Source organism: Lissotriton helveticus, chromosome 2_2, assembly GCF_964261635.1.
Source record: "Lissotriton helveticus chromosome 2_2, aLisHel1.1, whole genome shotgun sequence".
In the NCBI taxonomy this organism is placed as follows: domain Eukaryota; kingdom Metazoa; phylum Chordata; class Amphibia; order Caudata; family Salamandridae; genus Lissotriton; species Lissotriton helveticus.
In genome coordinates this window covers 184,612,067-184,630,012 of record NC_136060.1, presented here as the reverse complement: position 1 = coordinate 184,630,012, position 17,946 = coordinate 184,612,067, and the positions used below count along the sequence as shown (strand labels likewise).

Sequence of the window (17,946 nt, the reverse complement as noted above, 5' to 3'; positions counted from 1 at the left end):
ATTCGGGTCATGGTCTTTTTGTTGATGTTGGGAACTAGTAGATCCTCGCGATGATTGTACCAGGCTCGCTTCTTGGCTTTAGTGACAAGGCGTCTGGGGTAGCCTCTATTGGTTAATTTGGTAACCAATATGTCTGCCTCCCGGAAATAGTCTTTGCACCATTTACAATTGCGGCGAATTCTTAGGAACTGTCCGTAGGGTAGGCCGTCTCGTAAGCCTCTGGGGTGGTAACTTGAGTAATGCAAAAGGGTATTGCGTTCCGTGGGTTTTCGGAAAAGCAGTGTACCAAGGGCGCCGTCTTCGGCATGAATGGTGACATCAAGAAATGGTAGGTCATTCTTGGTCCATTCGCTGGTGAATTTTAAGTGTTCCTGGGCAGTATTCAACCAGTCGACAAAAAGTACAAGAGTGTCTGATGTTCCGTTCCAAATTAGTAGAATATCATCTATGTACCGGCGCCACAGATGGATTTGCGGCCGGTACAGATTGATGGAGTTGAGGATCAAGGATTTTTCCATCTCGTGAACAAATAAAATGGCAAAGTTTGGTGCGAAGCAAGCGCCCATGGATACTCCTTTCACTTGTAGGTAGAAGATGGTCTTGTACATGAAATAGTTGTTCTGTAGGGCAACTCGTAGGAGATCCATGATGAAGTCAGAAGGGATCTGGGTGGGTTGAGGTCTGGAAGTTAGTAGGTTTTTAATGACCTCGAGTCCTTCTTGATGGGGGATATTAGTGTAAAGGGACTCGATGTCCATACTGGCTAATAACTGGGATTCTTGATCAAATGGTTGGTCTTCTATGGTGTTGATGAGATCCATAGTATCACGTATGTATGTGTCTGTGATGGGTACAAATTCCTTAATGATCGAATCCAATTATTTACCAAGAGGTTCCAGTACTGATCCGCAACCAGACACGATGGGGCGTCCAGGAGGATTCCTGGCATCCTTATGTATTTTGGGGAGGACGTACAAAACCGGGGTTCTGGGATGTGGATTATTGAGATATTCAAATTCCTTCTTTGTAATAATGTTCCGGTCCTTGGCTGTGGTTGTAATGGATAAGATCTTGTGTTTTATATCTGTCAATGGGTCTTTTGATAGGACACGGTAATGTTCAGTGTTGGTGAGTTGACGTTCAATCTCTTGATCATATTGGGTGTTATTTAACACAACAATGCCTCCACCTTTGTCTGCGGGCTTTATGACAATCTCGCTGTTGTTTTTAAGGGACATGAGGGCTTCCTTCTCTGTTAGGGGTAGGTTGTACGGGATGAACCGGGGTGTTGCTTTGAGGTCCATGACTTCCTTCATTACTAGTCTTTCAAAAGCCAAGATTTCGGGTGGCATCTGGTTGGATGGAGGGTTGAAGGTGGAAGGCGGCCGGAACGGTGAGATGGGACTCATGTCGGAGTCTGCTGTGTTGGCAAAAAATTGTTTGAGTCGAATTCTCCTGAAGAATTTGAGGAGATTCGATTGCAACTCCAGGAAGTTGGTTCTTACAGTGGGTACAAAAGATAGTCCACGGGACAATAGAGTGGTTTCTTCATGTGTCAAGATGTGATTAGACAGATTGAAGATGGGGATTGTCAGGTCATTCGGATTGAGGGTGGTATTTATTGGGGGGGCCCCCATTGGTAATAGCGATTGCGTGTCTGTCGGTTGCCTGGTACTTGGGGCTGGTATTGTCTTCCTCTGGTTGCGGGGTTTTGCGGTGGTGGTTGTCCTCTGCCTCGGCCTCGGGCTAAAAAACCGGGTGGTAAGAGTGGTTGAGGTCCTGAGGTTGAGGCGGATGTGGAGGCGTCTGTATCGTCTCCAGAACTGTTGGATGAGACGGAGAAGGTCACCCGTTGGTTATTCCTGAAGCGTCCCCAGTTGCGTGTTCTTGGAGGGTTCTGTTGGATGTTGTAGAATTCCTCGTCCAGGTAGGGGTACGTGTTCTCTACTTTATAGTTTTTGATGTCCTTTTCTATTTTGGTCACTTTTTTGTTCACTTCAAAAGTATTGAAGGTGGAAATGGTGTTGTTGATCTTTTCCAATAGACTTTTGGCGTCGGTGATGGTGGTGTCTGCTTGGATTTGTTTTTCTAGTTGATCGATTTCCTCTAGTTCCAGACGGCTATGTTCGATGGCTGTATCTATTCCCAGAACCATCCAATGTCTGGAGCAGGTAGTAGCTAGATAGCTAAAGTTGGTTCTAAATTTAGGGTCCTGGGTGAAGATGGCTGGGGTGTTGCGTATTTGTAACCCAAGGGGGATAACTCCTGAGCGCAAGTAATCCGTTAGCATTCGTGCATGTAGATCAGTTCTGATCTGCTTCTTTTTGAGCTTTTCAAGTTTGTCCAGTAAAACACGAGAGGTGTTTGGGGGTGGAGCAGTAGACGTTGAGGTTGACGCTCCTGAAAGTAGGGAAGGACCAGCCAAACGTGATTGAATGTATTCTTCTGAATAGGTGAGGGACTCCTTAGACATCTTGTGTAAACCGGCAGGTATTATACAGATGTGTGCCTATATAATTGAGGCAAAAAGGTTAAGTACACTGGGGTACTACTCTCGCAGCTGTGCAGCTGCTCCTAATATGTATAGGATGAACAGGAGGGAACCCATAGACCAAGTTGGGATGGGTATAGACTGTAAATATGAACAATTCCCAACAGGTTTCAATAGGAAGACAATTTCAACGGGTGTATGCAATATGCATTACAAAAGAAAGAAATTAAGGAGTCACTGCAGTTTTTAGAAAAAGGGTATTATTCACCATTTAGAAAGCAAGGCGGGTCTTTTGCAAAATTATACAGTTAAACAGCACTGTACACAATAAATGGGGTGACAACCCGATGGCACTTGGTGAAGGTGATATATACATGAATATATACAGTGAATAGTGATGGTGGTGCAAGTGCTGGGGTGAAAGCAGCGTGGTCGGCGCGTAGTGACAGTGAAAAATACAGAGTAATGGCTCCAGGGATTAAGTTATAATCACTTAAAACAAGAGTGAGTCAATTTCAGGAGTACAAAACAAGTAGGGCGCCATAAAATTAAGCTGTGTGGTCGACGGCGTTTCGATCCTCGTCAATCGGGATCATCATCAGGACTGGGTTGTCGGGGAAAACAGTGCTGTGGGGTAAGGAAAAGGACTAATCAAGGGTGGGCCTATGAACTTAAGGGCGCGCGAGTGACTAGCAGTCGGTGAGCTACTGACAGAGAGGGACCAGCGTGGGTAGCAGGTAGGTAACTAGAAACGCTTTAGAGGCTAGCTAAGGGGTCTAAAAGAATTAAAGGCAAGTTAAACTAGCTGTGGTCTCTGCAGGGAGGCAGACGGCTAGAATTAAAGCCCAGGTCTGGCGCTAAGGTAAAAACCGCCAAAGGACAGGCACAGGGGCTGTGCAGGAGAAAAAAGCGTGTGGCAATAAACTAGCGCCTGGCTCTACAGCGTGTAGGTAATGATGGTTGACTTACATGTCCGCCAATGTCAATTTCATGCGGATGGAGGGGCTGGGTTGGTAGATCCAATGCTGCACAGAGAGGGAATTTATATTAGAGAAAGCGGTACAGCGGGGAGAGGAAGTTAACCCCAAGCGGCAACAAATTTTACCTGAATGAAGATTTGGACGGCTTGAGTCAGCGGGGGTGATCTGTGTCTGGGAAAAGTGGAGGATAATTAGAATACGGGTATCTCGGGGCTGGTATAGTCACGAGCGGGGCATGGGGGGGTATGTGAGCGGCTTACCTGATTGAATCAGGATTTCTTCTGGAGGGCTATTCCGAAGGGCAGCTTCTAGCAGTTAATGCGGGAGCTGAGCGCGGTCCGGCGACAGCGCTGTGGAGAATAGCCGTAGGAAGGGGGCGGGGAGGCACTGCGCGCGCACTGCAGAGAGGGGCGGGGTTGGGGGTGTGACTGCCGGTTTCCACGGCAACTCGTGTAAACAGGAAGAGGGAAACCGCGCGCACACTCGGGGCAGAGGCGTGTCGGTTGTTGTGGCAACCATAGAAACAGGGGACAATCAGGTAAGCCGCTCACATACCCCCCCATGCCCCGCTCGTGACTATACCAGCCCCGAGATACCTGTATTCTAATTATCCTCCACTTTTCCCAGACACAGATCACCCCCGCTGACTCAAGCCGTCCAAATCTTCATTCAGGTAAAATTTGTTGCCGCTTGGGGTTAACTTCCTCTCCCCGCTGTACCGCTTTCTCTAATATAAATTCCCTCTCTGTGCAGCATTGGATCTACCAACCCAGCCCCTCCATCCGCATGAAATTGACATTGGCGGACATGTAAGTCAACCATCATTACCTACACGCTGTAGAGCCAGGCGCTAGTTTATTGCCACACGCTTTTTTCTCCTGCACAGCCCCTGTGCCTGTCCTTTGGCGGTTTTTACCTTAGCGCCAGACCTGGGCTTTAATTCTAGCCGTCTGCCGCCCTGCAGAGACCACAGCTAGTTTAACTTGCCTTTAATTCTTTTAGACCCCTTAGCTAGCCTCTAAAGCGTTTCTAGTTACCTACCTGCTACCCACGCTGGTCCCTCTCTCAGTCAGTAGCTCACCGACTGCTAGTCACTCGCGCGCCCTTAAGTTCATAGGCCCACCCTTGATTAGTCCTTTTCCTTACCCCACAGCACTGTTTTCCCCGACAACCCAGTCCTGATGATGATCCCGATTGACGAGGATCGAAACGCCGTCGACCACACAGCTTAATTTTATGGCGCCCTACTTGTTTTGTACTCCTGAAATTGACTCACTCTTGTTTTAAGTGATTATAACTTAATCCCTGGAGCCATTACTCTGTATTTTTCACTGTCACTACGCGCCGACCACGCTGCTTTCACCCCAGCACTTGCACCACCATCACTATTCACTGTATATATTCATGTATATATCACCTTCACCAAGTGCCATCGGGTTGTCACCCCATTTATTGTGTACAGTGCTGTTTAACTGTATAATTTTGCAAAAGACCCGCCTTGCTTTCTAAATGGTGAATACCCTTTTTCTAAAAACTGCAGTGACTCCTTAATTTCTTTCTTTTGTAATGCATATTGCATACACCCGTTGAAATTGTCTTCCTATTGAAACCTGTTGGGAATTGTTCATATTTACAGTCTATACCCATCCCAACTTGGTCTATGGGTTCCCTCCTGTTCATCCTATACATATTAGGAGCAGCTGCACAGCTGCGAGAGTAGTACCCCAGTGTACTTAACCTTTTTGCCTCAATTATATAGGCACACATCTGTATAATACCTGCCGGTTTACACAAGATGTCTAAGGAGTCCCTCACCTATTCAGAAGAATACATTCAATCACGTTTGGCTGGTCCTTCCCTACTTTCAGGAGCGTCAACCTCAACGTCTACTGCTCCACCCCCAAACACCTCTCGTGTTTTACTGGACAAACTTGAAAAGCTCAAAAAGAAGCAGATCAGAACTGATCTACATGCACGAATGCTAACGGATTACTTGCGCTCAGGAGTTATCCCCCTTGGGTTACAAATACGCAACACCCCAGCCATCTTCACCCAGGACCCTAAATTTAGAACCAACTTTAGCTATCTAGCTACTACCTGCTCCAGACATTGGATGGTTCTGGGAATAGATACAGCCATCGAACATAGCCGTCTGGAACTAGAGGAAATCGATCAACTAGAAAAACAAATCCAAGCAGACACCACCATCACCGACGCCAAAAGTCTATTGGAAAAGATCAACAACACCATTTCCACCTTCAATACTTTTGAAGTGAACAAAAAAGTGACCAAAATAGAAAAGGACATCAAAAACTATAAAGTAGAGAACACGTACCCCTACCTGGACGAGGAATTCTATAACATCCAACAGAACCCTCCAAGAACACGCAACTGGGGACGCTTCAGGAATAACCAACGGGTGACCTTCTCCGTCTCATCCAACAGTTCTGGAGACGATACAGACGCCTCCACATCCGCCTCAACCTCAGGACCTCAACCACTCTTACCACCCGTTTTTTTAGCCCGAGGCCGAGGCAGAGGACAACCACCACCGCAAAACCCCGCAACCAGAGGAAGACAATACCAGCCCCAAGTACCAGGCAACCGACAGACACGCAATCGCTATTACCAATGGGGGCCCCCCCAATAAATACCACCCTCAATCCGAATGACATGACAATCCCCATCTTCAATCTGTCTAATCACATCTTGACACATGAAGAAACCACTCTATTGTCCCGTGGACTATCTTTTGTACCCACTGTAAGAACCAACTTCCTGGAGTTGCAATCGAATCTCCTCAAATTCTTCAGGAGAATTCGACTCAAACAATTTTTTGCCAACACAGCAGACTCCGACATGAGTCCCATCTCACCGTTCCGGCCGCCTTCCACCTTCAACCCTCCATCCAACCAGATGCCACCCGAAATCTTGGCTTTTGAAAGACTAGTAATGAAGGAAGTCATGGACCTCAAAGCAACACCCCGGTTCATCCCGTACAAACTACCCCTAACAGAGAAGGAAGCCCTCATGTCCCTTAAAAACAACAGCGAGATTGTCATAAAGCCCGCAGACAAAGGTGGAGGCATTGTTGTGTTAAATAACACCCAATATGATCAAGAGATTGAACGTCAACTCACCAACACTGAACATTACCGTGTCCTATCAAAAGACCCATTGACAGATATAAAACACAAGATCTTATCCATTACAACCACAGCCAAGGACCGGAACATTATTACAAAGAAGGAATTTGAATATCTCAATAATCCACATCCCAGAACCCCGGTTTTGTACGTCCTCCCCAAAATACATAAGGATGCCAGGAATCCTCCTGGACGCCCCATCGTGTCTGGTTGCGGATCAGTACTGGAACCTCTTGGTAAATACTTGGATTTGATCATTAAGGAATTTGTACCCATCACAGACACATACATACGTGATACTATGGATCTCATCAACACCATAGAAGACCAACCATTTGATCAAGAATCCCAGTTATTAGCCAGTATGGACATCGAGTCCCTTTACACTAATATCCCCCATCAAGAAGGACTCAAGGTCATTAAAAACCTACTAACTTCCAGACCTCAACCCACCCAGATCCCTTCTGACTTCATCATGGATCTCCTACGAGTTGCCCTACAGAACAACTATTTCATGTACAAGAACATCTTCTACCTACAAGTGAAAGGAGTATCCATGGGCGCTTGCTTCGCACCAAACTTTGCCATTTTATTTGTTCACGAGATGGAAAAATCCTTGATCCTCAACTCCATCAATCTGTACCGGCCGCAAATCCATCTGTGGCGCCGGTACATAGATGATATTCTACTAATTTGGAACGGAACATCAGACACTCTTGTACTTTTTGTCGACTGGTTGAATACTGCCCAGGAACACTTAAAATTCACCAGCGAATGGACCAAGAATGACCTACCATTTCTTGATGTCACCATTCATGCCGAAGACGGCGCCCTTGGTACACTGCTTTTCCGAAAACCCACGGAACGCAATACCCTTTTGCATTACTCAAGTTACCACCCCAGAGGCTTACGAGACGGCCTACCCTACGGACAGTTCCTAAGAATTCGCCGCAATTGTAAATGGCGCAAAGACTATTTCCGGGAGGCAGACATATTGGTTACCAAATTAACCAATAGAGGCTACCCCAGACGCCTTGTCACTAAAGCCAAGAAGCGAGCCTGGTACAATCATCGCGAGGATCTACTAGTTCCCAACATCAACAAAAAGACCATGACCCGAATTCCCTTCGTGTCTGTATACAGCCCGGACAGCAACAAAGTGTCCAAAATAATTAAGAAGAACTGGCCGATTTTACACTCTGAGGAACAATTTCGGGAGCCCCCCCTTTTTTCCTACCAGAGGGGCAACAACATCGCCAACCACCTGGTACGAGCAATCACATGGGCTTCCACCTCAACCCAAAGACACACCATCACCGCTGCGTGGGGAATGGATCCAGTTATTGGACATTTCAAATGCCAATCCTGCAGTGTATGCGAGTTGACTGCTAACACTAAAGAATTCCGGTTCAATGGACAAAGCCATCAACTTACACACCACTCTAACTGCAAAACCCAGAATGTCATCTATGCCATCCGTTGTCCGTGTGACCTACTCTACATTGGCCAAACCACCCAAATGGTCAAACAACGCATAATCCAACACAAAAGTAGGATAAATTGCAAGGTACTAACAGCTCCCCTAGTTGCACATTTTCTGGAGAAATCACATGCGGATACAGACCTAAGATGGACGGTCATCGAGAAACCCACACTACCCGTCAGAGGTGGTAACATGACCGCCCTCCTCAACAGAGCGGAATGCAAATGGATCTCAAGAGTGGACTCAGTGAACCATGGGTTGAACACTTTTGATGAGTGGAACAATACAATTATCGTCTGAAGTTTAGCACGAGTCCGTGGCACCCTGTAAATCCCCATGTCCATTCCTCTGAAATGTATAATGAGGCATCCCGTCTCAAATGTTTGAATCTTGCCTGTCTATCCGAGACTTCCACAGTATGATGGAGCCTACTTGGGTCCAACATCACGGAAAACTGTACCTTCATTTACATTGCTGGTTACCGCTTGCGCATTGTTGAAATTAATGCAATTTGACTGATGTTAACAAGTACAAATGCCTTAGTCTAGGATGTGTCTATATATGAAGACTTGACGCCTTATACAACTGTACCTCCACTTACATTGCTGTTAAAATTACCGCATTTTACCTGATGTCTACAAGTGTAAATGTTTCATAGGAATTATGCACCGTTTTCCCTGGGTCTTGCTTTGGCTGAATAACCCTCGATGCATACCATTTGCATTTGACCAACTTCTGCCCCGTTTCATCTTAATCCCGGCATTACGCCTTGGTCCGTTTTCCTGTTTCTATGGTTGCCACAACAACCGACACGCCTCTGCCCCGAGTGTGCGCGCGGTTTCCCTCTTCCTGTTTACACGAGTTGCCGCGGAAACCGGCAGTCACACCCTCAACCCCGCCCCTCTCTGCAGTGCGCGCGCAGTGCCTCCCCGCCCGCCCCGCCCCCTTCCTACGGCTATTCTCCACAGCATACCATTTGCATTTGACCAACTTCTGCCCCGTTTCATCTTAATCCCGGCATTACGCCTTGGTCCGTTTTCCTGTTTCTATGGTTGCCACAACAACCGACACGCCTCTGCCCCGAGTGTGCGCGCGGTTTCCCTCTTCCTGTTTACACGAGTTGCCGCGGAAACCGGCAGTCACACCCCCAACCCCGCCCCTCTCTGCAGTGCGCGCGCAGTGCCTCCCCGCCCGCCCCGCCCCCTTCCTACGGCTATTCTCCACAGCACTGTCGCCGGACCGCGCTCGCGCTCAGCTCCCGCATTAACTGCTAGAAGCTGCCCTTCGGAATAGCCCTCCAGAAGAAATCCTGATTCAATCAGGTAAGCCGCTCACATACCCCCCCATGCCCCGCTCGTGACTATACCAGCCCCGAGATACCCGTATTCTAATTATCCTCCACTTTTCCCAGACACAGATCACCCCCGCTGACTCAAGCCGTCCAAATCTTCATTCAGGTAAAATTTGTTGCCGCTTGGGGTTAACTTCCTCTCCCCGCTGTACCGCTTTCTCTAATATAAATTCCCTCTCTGTGCAGCATTGGATCTACCAACCCAGCCCCTCCATCTGCATGAAATTGACATTGGCGGACATGTAAGTCAACCATCATTACCTACACGCTGTAGAGCCAGGCGCTAGTTTATTGCCACACGCTTTTTTCTCCTGCACAGCCCCTGTGCCTGTCCTTTGGCGGTTTTTACCTTAGCGCCAGACCTGGGCTTTAATTCTAGCCGTCTGCCGCCCTGCAGAGACCACAGCTAGTTTAACTTGCCTTTAATTCTTTTAGACCCCTTAGCTAGCCTCTAAAGCGTTTCTAGTTACCTACCTGCTACCCACGCTGGTCCCTCTCTGTCAGTAGCTCACCGACTGCTAGTCACTCGCGCGCCCTTAAGTTCATAGGCCCACCCTTGATTAGTCCTTTTCCTTACCCCACAGCACTGTTTTCCCCGACAACCCAGTCCTGATGATGATCCCGATTGACGAGGATCGAAACGCCGTCGACCACACAGCTTAATTTTATGGCGCCCTACTTGTTTTGTACTCCTGAAATTGACTCACTCTTGTTTTAAGTGATTATAACTTAATCCCTGGAGCCATTACTCTGTATTTTTCACTGTCACTACGCGCCGACCACGCTGCTTTCACCCCAGCACTTGCACCACCATCACTATTCACTGTATATATTCATGTATATATCACCTTCACCAAGTGCCATCGGGTTGTCACCCCATTTATTGTGTACAGTGCTGTTTAACTGTATAATTTTGCAAAAGACCCGCCTTGCTTTCTAAATGGTGAATAATACCCTTTTTCTAAAAACTGCAGTGACTCCTTAATTTCTTTCTTTTGTAATGCATATTGCATACACCCGTTGAAATTGTCTTCCTATTGAAACCTGTTGGGAATTGTTCATATTTACAGTCTATACCCATCCCAACTTGGTCTATGGGTTCCCTCCTGTTCATCCTATACACACTAGTTCTAGTGATCACCTTGTATCAGTCCAAACAACCCTTATGGTGATTGGTTGCAAGTCAACCTAATAGACCAGCTATCCTAATGGTAGCATGGACAAAGCAGTCTTAGGCTAAACTCTTTTGGCATGTGAAGCCAGCTGTTTTACCACAATATAACCCCTTGAATACCAGATGAAAGGACACCACACAGGTTGTTATGAAAATAAACAGTATATTTATTAATAACAAACACCTCTGAACTCTTTATGAGGTCAGAGGGCTAAGCACATGACAATCTCTTAGGAAAAATACGATAAGTTGCACAAACTTACAATGGTGCCCTAGGGGCACGAAAAACCATATACTAAGTAAGTGGAATGTGAAAGTCGATAGAAAGAATGGAGCTGTCCAGAGGCTGTAGGATCGTTGGGACCACGCTACACTAACACTAGGTAAGTAATAGGAGGCCCACGGAACGCGTGTGCAGAGTGTGAACTCGCACGCGAGATGCGTAACAACGTCTATGGACAGTACAGTTCAAGTTAAAGGTGAGTACGGACAATCCTGACTAGGTAGGACTAAAACAACTGTGAACTGGACACTAGGACAGTTAAACTACCCTTGAGCACCGAAATGCTCTCGTTACCTCACCCACGGGCCGCGGGTGCATAGGTGCCAAAGTGTGTCGCGTTCTCGCGTTGAAGTCAATGGAGCCTGAAAGAAAAGATGCTGCAGGCGACCAGGAGGAAGATGTCCGGTGCGATCCAAGGGTGGATCGGTGAAGAAGAGGACCTGAAAGCAGAGGGGACAATGTTCAAAGTCACTAGCCAGTGACTAGAGTGGAACCAGGAAGGAAACAGATGTCGTCGCCGCGATCAGGTGAAGAGTGGACGCTTGACTCTGCAGCCACGTGGACCAGGAGGTATCTTCGACGACCAGGATGGAGGCACGAGCTGTCCCACGCAGGCTCTCGCTGTCGGCGGTGTTGGATCCGGAATCGGCGTCAATATGCCTTGGCAAAGGCAACCCCACGCGGTGAGTGAAGAAAGCGGCTGGTGCGGACTAGGAGAGTCCGGGGTGCCCCTCTTTTGGAAGGGAGCAAGGGCCAGTCTGGAGCAACCAGACCAGCAGCAAAGATTCAAAGGTTCGTCGTCTAGGAGGCCACTAGCCAGCCGGCAAGTGACCAGACAACGCGTCGAGCAGCAAACAAGCAGAAGGGCCCCACGCAGATCTCGTAGATTCTGGAGGGCTGATATTCGGTGCAGGGGCTGCTCGGGGCTGGGGCTTCTCAGTCCCCAAAGCACTTGGTTGAGTTTACCTCGGGAGTCGCGCTGGAAGCGAAGTGCAGTTTCTTCCAAGATGGCCGGTCCCACGTGTCTCGTCGCACCCACGGGTCTCAGCTTTGCTGCAGATGTGGGTTGAGGTCAGAGAGGTATGGGAATCCGGGTCTCGTCGGGCTCTGAAGTCTGGATCCTGGAAGGAAGACGACTAAGGGAAGCCGCTGGACGCTTGATGGTGCCTGCTTGTGCAGGGTGGACACTTCTTGCCCACAAGGGAGATTCTTCAGTCTTCTGTGGAGCCGAACGTCGAAGGCCAGAGTTTCTTCTTGTTGAATAGTTCAGGATAATCTGATTTGGAATGGGACCAGCTCCTACCTTTATCCTGCTAAAGGGGGCTGCACTACTGACTAGGTCCCTCCCCTGGGTGGGACCAGGAAGGGGGGTGGCTACACCACCTATCCTTTGTCCGGTTTCCTGCCAGAGCTGGGGCTGGAGTGCCCAAGCAACTGGTTTGAACCGGTGTATGCACAGGGCACCTTGTGTGCCCCAGGCATGTCTCATTCCTTTCAAGCCTACCCTACCCAATACACAAAATCCTGTCTGGGTTGGTGCTAGCACCTCCCAAGGCAGGAAACCCTTTGTCCAAGCCGCCCTCGCTGGAAGGACTCTCAGCAGCAGGAGGTCAGACTTGTGTCTGTGGTGGCAGCATCCATTTTGTGATGCCAAGGCTCGAGTTAACTTTAACCGGGGTTCTCAGTTACATACATGTCGTGTCCCTCTAGAAGGGTGGAATGCTACCCCCGTCGCCAGAATTGGCGAGGGGGTAGTATTCCAAATCGTATGACACCTTACTCGACATGTTTTGATAATGTTATACCAGAGTTGGCATTTAACCGCGAGGATTATAATGCACTTAAGAGTATATGGTATAGCGTTATCATGGAACAGCTATTAGGACTTGGTTCCGCAAGCTGCAAACGGGCTCAGCTCATGCCAGAGCACCATCTCACATAATTCCAAGCACTCTGCCTTCAGGATTGATAAGGCCTTCCATAGGTGTGACTGATAGGAATATATGTGTCCATTTTAGAGTTAGATATAGGTATACTATATCTATAGCAAAGGGTGATTACACCACCTTCCCCCCGGCTGTCGTGCAGCCAGTTGTGTCAGTTTTAGATGGCCAGCCAGGGGTGGCATAATACATGCTTCAGCCCCTGGTAGGCCCTGGGTACACCTATGCCCTGGATACCCAAGGTATACTGTACAGGGACTGATAAGGTGGCCCAGTACCAATTGGTAAATGCACCTAAGGTACATGGTTGTCAATTTAGAGAGAGAACAGCTAGGCTGTGGGTCTGATTAGCAGGCCCACAGCCAGGGAAAGTCGTAAACCAGTGAAGCAAAAAGCACAAATCTGGGGCGGCCATAGGATTGCAGACCCCACTCTCCCACAAAAGGTAACTAAATGCACAAGTTACTACTTGTGTAACAATATATCTATAAGAGACATTAGTTAGTGATAGATTCCTTACCTTAGAATATCCACAGGCGTCAGACTGGATCCGGAATTTTTTTGCGTAGCAGTACCCATGCGCGTCGGTAGGCGTCGTCCGCGTCAGTGTCGTGACGCCGTGATGACGTTGTCGGAGTACTTGGACGCCGCCTCCACGTGCTGACGTCTGTTCTTATACACAGCTTTTCCGCACCAGAAACGCAGAGCCATGATAAACACCAACACTGGTGCCATGAAACTAGGGCCCTGAAAGGGGATGACCTTAACCCTAGATATCGGTTCGCAGAACGGGGAGGATGGGTGGGTCGGTAAGGAATCTATCACTAGCTAATGTCTCTTACAGATATATCGTTACACAAGTAGTAACTTGTGCATCTGAAAGAGACACGTTAGTGATAGATTCCTTAGCTTAGAATAGATACCCCAGCAATACCAACCCCGGTGGAGGGTCTGCGAACCAATAATGACACCAGAAAGTCCTGGAGGACGGAACGGCCAAAGAAGCCATCCCTCCGGACTTGGCTGTCCAGGCAGTAGTGTCTCGCAAACGTGTGCAGCGAGGCCCACGTAGCTGCCTGACAAATGTCCTGCAAGTGCACTCCCCGGCCCAGGGCCCCCCAGCCGGAGAGCGATGCGTATGTTGTCAAGATTATCTAAGGAACTGGCTCTAGGAACGGTCGCCTCTTGGAAAGGTTTTTGGTGTTCCACCACTGCAGAGAGCGATGAGTTCGACCGTCTACCAACACTAGGTCTGTTAATTGACCTTGAGCCTGGTTCCATTGACGTAATAGGCACTCTTGTAGAGGACGCATTTGAAGCCTTGCATGGGGGACTACAAAAATGCAAGAAGCCATCATCCCTATGAGCTGCATGAACACTCGTGCTGGAAGGGAGTGTCGTGGCTGAAACTTTTTGAGAAGAGTTTGCATACTGGCTATCCTTGCTGGAGTGGGATAAGCTAGCGCTGTTGAGGTGTTATTGTAGCACTGAGGTATTGTTGTACTTTGTATGGTTGCAGATGAGACTTGGCGTGGTTTATTGTGAACCGCAAGTTGTGGAGCAGTTGGATCGTGGTATGAGTGTGTTCTACACACTGGTTGTATGAGCTGGCTTTTATGAGCCAGTCGTCGAAGTACGGGAAGACGTGGATGTGCTGTCTTCGTAAATGTGCTGCTGCTACTGCTAGGCACTTGGTGAATACTCTTGGTGCTGTTGTGACTCCGAATGGGAGTACTTTGAATTGATAGTGCTGCCCGTCTATTACAAATCTGAGATACTTCCTGTGAGCTTTGTGAATGGGAATGTGGAAGTATGTGTCCTTGAGATCTAGAGTAGCAAGGAAGTCGTTTTGTAACCGGAGAGGAAGGACTTGTTGGAGTGTGACCATGTGAAAATGGTCTGACTGTATGTATATATTTAGCGGTCTGAGGTCTAGAATAGGCCTTAGACAGCCATCCTACTTTGGGATAAGAAAGTATAGGGAGTAAACTTGTTTTGTTGGTGCAGAGGAACTGGTTCGATTGCACTTTTTTGTAGCAAAGATATTACTTCTTGCTTTAACAGTGATAGATGTTCTTGTGACATTGGACGCTGTTTGGTCAGTATGTTTGGGGAGGTAGATGTTAGTTCTAGACAGTAACCTGACTGAATAATTTGTCGCACACACCTGTCTGATGTGATGTTGGTCCAGGCAGGAAGGAACTGTTGCAATCTTCCCACCACAGGAGTGGAATGTTGGGGGGAAGGGGAGGAAAGTCATTGGGTAGGGGTGGAGGCAGAGTGAGAGTTGTTGGTTTTGCCTCTGCCTTTGTTATTATTACCCCTGTAACCCCCTCTCTGGTAGCCCCTAGTGAATGTGGATTGGCTAGGGGTCTTGTAGAAAGTGGAATGGCTTTCGGAGGAGTAGCCTCTTGCGTTGCCTCTATATGATGAGCAACAAAAAGAACGTCTGGGAGCTTGCAGCTGCAAGGCTCCCATAGATGTTGCTGTGTTGGTGTCTTTTTTCCTTTTCTCTAAAGACACATCGACATTAGGGCCAAATAAATGTTTTTCATCAAATGGCTGATTGAGGATGGAATTTTGTATCTCAGGTTTAAAACCTGAAATAGGTAGCCATGCATTTCTACGCAAAAGGGTACTGGTATTGATTGCCCTTGAGGCAGTGTCTGCAGCATCTAGGGCACAACAAATTGAAGTATTAGTAATATTTTTACCTTCTTGTATGAGTTCATTGGCCCTATTTTTATACTTGTCTGGTAGATGCTGGATTATGGACTCTAGTTCATCATAATGTGCCCTGTCGTATCTTGCAAACAATGCTTGGGTATTGGCAATGCGCCATATGTTAGCTGCCTTTGACGCCGTGCGCTTACCAGGTGCGTCAAGGAGTTTAGATTCCTTATATGGTGGTGAGGCCTCACCTGATGTCTGTGCATTAGCCGATTACGTGCATTGGATACTACTAAAGAATCTAATGGTGCTGGACCTCTAATGTAAACTGGGTCTGTAGGGGCAGCTTTGTATTTTTTCTCAATGCGAGGGTTGAGGACCCAGCCCTAACAGGATCTTTAAATACCTCTGTTGCGTGCTTAATGACCCCTTTAAGCATAGGCAAAATGGCAGTGGACCTTTGTGTATTATCAAAAGTGTCCAGTAGGAAATCTTCCTCCACAGTATCGGTGTGTAAGTCAGCCCCATGGTACTGGGCAGCTCTTTGGACTAGTAAGTTAAAACCTATAGCGTCCTCTGGTGGGGAAGGCCTGGAAGGATATACATCGTCTTGGGGGACGTAAGGCACATCAGGGGTGTTATAATCATCACATGGGTTAGGTGACTGAGGGGGGACTATTGCTCCCTGCTGGGTCATGTGCACCCCCACCTGTGTCATCAGAGTCTATCTACATCAACATCTGGGTTAGTGGATGGTGTAGGCGAATGATGTGGTGGAGGAGGTGTAAGAGGAGGAAGAGTATAGGGAGGTGGTGGAGAAGGGACCCTTCATGGAGAGGTTGCAATGTCTCTCTTCTTTGGGAGAGGAGGAAGTGCAGGCGCCTCTAGTGGTCTCTTCTTGGAGTGAACAGCCAGTTGTCCAGTCTTAGGAACCTTTACAAGAGTCTTTTGAGTAGGATCTGCTGTAAAAAGCTCTTCTGTGTCTGGCAGATCCTTCGGCGTCAAAGTTTTCGGTTCCAGCTGTTTTTTCGGCACCGAAGCGTGAGAGTCGGGACCTTTAGGTGGTTTTTTACTCGACTCCGAGTGCGGTTTCGGCATCGATGAGCCTGTGCCAGTCTTCGGCGTCGAGTGCTTCGGAGCAGTGGTCGTCGTGGTTGAGGAAGATGGCATCTTTTTCGGTGTCAGTATGGGATCGGCACCGGGAATAGGCTGACTCGAGCCCGAGCTGCCTGAAGGCTTAATAGGCTTCTTTGCCGAGCCCGCAGGCAGGGCGTGGGAAGCAGTCTCTCGGTGTGCACACGGGCCCGAAGGTGAGGGTGTGACCGAAGCCTTTTTTGACTGTGTCGAGGAAGGGTTGGGGTCGACGGTCTTACTTACGACCCGCTGAGCTGGAGTGATGTCCTCGACGTCTGAGTCTTCGGCATCAGAGGAGCTGGCACTTTCTTTGGCCTGCTGGTGTTCTGGTACGTCGAAGCCTTCTTCGAAGATGTCGTCGGGAATCGACGCTGACGAGCAAACCATTGTTCTTCGAACTCGTTGGTCCCGAATTGTTTTCTTGGAGCGGAAAGAGGCGCAGGCGGAACAGTCTTTGGCCTTGTGCTTCGGTGAGAGGCAAAGGTTACACACCTCATGTAGATCTGTGTGGGGAAACTTCGACCCACATTGAGGACACTTCTTGAATGGCGTCCTTTCCATGAGCCAGAGAGTAAGGCCCTGGTAGGCCCGAAGGCCTTCATCGACGACCGGAATTGAAGACTTCTAAGTGGTGAAGAATCGCGTCGATGTGGAGCACGATCGAAACAAGACCGTTGAACTGGGTGAAGATTGCGCGCTGAAGGAAATTCGGTTCCAAACCGGAGCGCAGGAAACACATCCGAGCCCGATGGTGGAAAAAACAATCTGAGGATGGAGCCGATGCCTATGCGCAATGTGGTCCAAAGGAGGAGTCCCCTATCTCGTGACTTCCAAAGAACTTTTCAGGACAACAACAAACTGCGAACATTCGGGCCCAACACTAGGTGGCGATCTATGCACAGTGTGTAATCTGCAGCTCATATGCCTCGAACAATATCTAAAATGGCAGCAAAAAAATATCTTCCTCTGTGCTGCTCTCATGCGGCAGTGGGGAAATCACACAACTTTAATGGTATTTTATAGTGGCTTTGAAGTCAGTCATTGTCTTGTTTGTGTAAGGGTTAGTAAACAGAGAATGTTCCTCTCAAATGTTCAGTAATTCCAAGACTGGGCTGGGCATTCTCTCGGAGAGGGGTGGGGGGTGAAGGCAACTTAAATGACCTCGCCTTTATTTCTTGAATCCAAAAAGAGTTTCACCTTTCCCGCTTTCTGGGCATTACATTCCACCAATGCACAGAGGTCAAAGGCCTTTGTTACAGTCTAGACTCAGACTGAGCTATCACACACAAGT

General features: G+C 48.2%; 1 protein-coding gene across 1 annotated transcript in view; it reads right to left on the bottom strand.

The window, feature by feature from the left end:
* Positions 1-17,946, bottom strand: part of PDS5A (PDS5 cohesin associated factor A) — a 1,342,323-nt gene that overhangs the window by 21,156 nt on the left and 1,303,221 nt on the right. The window lies entirely within an intron of this gene.